Source organism: Carcharodon carcharias, chromosome 23, assembly GCF_017639515.1.
Source record: "Carcharodon carcharias isolate sCarCar2 chromosome 23, sCarCar2.pri, whole genome shotgun sequence".
In the NCBI taxonomy this organism is placed as follows: Eukaryota; Metazoa; Chordata; class Chondrichthyes; order Lamniformes; family Lamnidae; genus Carcharodon; species Carcharodon carcharias.
Genome location: NC_054489.1, coordinates 4,676,635 through 4,679,287, shown reverse-complemented (window position 1 = coordinate 4,679,287; position 2,653 = coordinate 4,676,635).

Genomic DNA, 2,653 nt, shown 5'->3' with positions numbered 1-2,653 from the left:
CCCTCTTTTGCAGCCGGACTCTCCGTGATGGAAAAGTCAGCGAATAGTTTGTAAATGTTACCGATGGGAATCAGGGAAAACAGCTTCTCACTCGATAAAAGCAGCGAGATCCAGAGAATCAGGACCTCTTTCTGTGGGGATTCCTTCGGGTCCTAAAGCCCATTGACCTTGCTTTTTGGTTCTGAGTGGTCGGCGTCCCTTCTTATTCTGAGCCCCTTTACCGTTTGCAGGAACATCACCTTTAGGTATTAAGCATTGAACAAAGTAGAAAATGCCTCTTTTGTCCTGAAGGTGGAGTACAGTCTTCATGGGCTGCAGCCAAGCCGTGTCTAGGGTAAAGATGGGCAGGATTTTCCATTGTAAGGGCATCACAGCCACCCCCACACCCCCTCTTTACCTGGCACCCATCCATTTCCCAGTAGATAATGATGAGCAGAAACAAAACCATTCCAGACGAGGAACACTGACTCAATGAGAGATTGTGGAAGTAACACAAATCTGAAAAGAAATAGGAGATGAGAATAAAGGTCAGACCAAGCTAACAAACGAGAAAGATAGACGGTCAGGGGATAAATACAGTTACATATAAAACACACAAATATAAAAGGACTGTTAAACATAAAGTAAAAGGTAACTATTAAAGACAAATTAAACTGCCTATAGAGCAATGTGTAGAAACATACGAATTAGGAGCAGGGGTAGGCCATTCAGCTCCTTGAGCCTGCTGCGCCATTGAATAAGACCCTATCTGATCTAACAGTGGCCTCAACTTCATATTCCACCTACCCCCGACATACATCACCCTGAAAAGTTGAAACCCATGGAATAAAAGGTCCAGGGACAGCATGCATATGGAATTGGCTGAGAGATTGGAAACAGAAAGGATTGGTGAGGGGTTGCTTTCAGGCTGGAGGAAGGTGTACCCAGGAGTTGGTACTTAGGATCACTGCTTTCCCTGATATATATTAATGACTTTGATTTGGGAATAATTTCAAAAGTTGCAGATAGTACCAAACCTGGAAGTATAAGGAACTGTGAGGCAGATAATGATAGAATTCAAAAGAATATAAACTGACTGGTGGGATGGGCAACATGTGGCAGATGAAATTTAATGCAAAGAAGTGTGATACATTTTGATAGGAAGAATGAGGAGAGGTAGTATAAAACAAATTATACAAGCCTAAGAGAGGTGCAGGAACAGAGAAACCTGGGGTATATGTGCACAAATCATTGAAGATGGCAGGGCAGGTTTAGAAAGGGGTTAAAAAGGCATATGTGATCCTGTGCTTTATAAATTCTCTGTATCCCTGCAATTTTTTTCTTTTCAGACAGTTATCTAATTCCCTTCTGAAAACCACATTTGAACCTGCCTTCACCACACCCTCAGACAGTCAATTCCAAATCCTAACAACTCGTTGTGTAAGAAAGATTTTTGTCCTCTCACCTTTGGTCCTTTAGCCAATCAATCTACTGGTTCTTGATCCTTTTGCCAATGGGAACAGTTTCTCACTCTCTACTCTTGTCTAAACCCTTCATGCTTTTCAACACCTCCAAGAAATCTCCTCTCAACTTTCTCTTCTCTAAGAAGAACAACCCCGGCTTATCCAATCTATCTACATAACTAAAGTCCCTAACCCCTAGAAACATTCTTGTAAATGTTTTCTGCAAGCACTCATTCTCAAATCTTCACATCCTTCCTAAAGTGTAGTGCCATGAATTGGACACAATACTCCAGTTGAGGCTGAACTACTTATAATTATGGGGTTTCTAAAATTATTTTATTTTTGGACAGTAGCTTTAAATTTAGGGTATATGAAGGGGGTCATGTGACCTGTTCTGAAGTCTGCCTGACAGTAATCCTGAGTGGTTTGATTGTTAGAGATAGAAGGGAGGTTTAGATTGTTTTGCTGCAAAGAAGATGCAAAGTATTTATTCTCAGAGACAATGGCAGCAGTTTTCTGTGTTTAAAGTGACCTGTCCGAGTCTCCCAAAGTCCCAGAAAGATGTTGAAGGTATTGGGTTGTAAATAGTTGTGCTGCAAATTGTCCATTTACTTCTAACATGAAAGTAAGTTGGGATCAAGAATGGCTAATCAACATTTCTACCTGGGTACAAAGTTGGTGTGTTTCACATTGCCATGGGGAAGAGGGCAGAGGAAGTCATTTTTGAGATCAGATCACAGGCTTCCCTACAAATCAGCAAACATCAGAGACAGAGAGCAGAGATTCTCTGTGGACAGCAGAGAGAAAAGACTGTTTGACTTTGTGAGCTACCATGAGCAGATGTGGGAGGGAAACTGTCTCTAGTGGAAGAGGTGAATTCCACAGCCATCTGCAGACTGTAGATCTGTTCTGGTGTGGCCAGAGGAAAGAAGAGTAATCAGAACTGGCTTTACTGCTGGTGGTGGATCAAAGGAATTCTCCAAAAACCTTGAAGTTATTATTCAGCAAAATGGGAACTTGGGAACCCATTAGAAGCTGGGAGCAACTGTGGACTGCTTGCATTAAGGACAGTAACACCATGCAGAGTGCAAGGGGAATGTTCCTCTCTATGGTTTAAAGTATAAGTTTCCTTTAAAAAAGAAAATAGTGTTCAGTCAATAGTGTTTTTAGTCATTTGTTGCAGTAAAAGTCTTAAAACATGAAATCTTGAC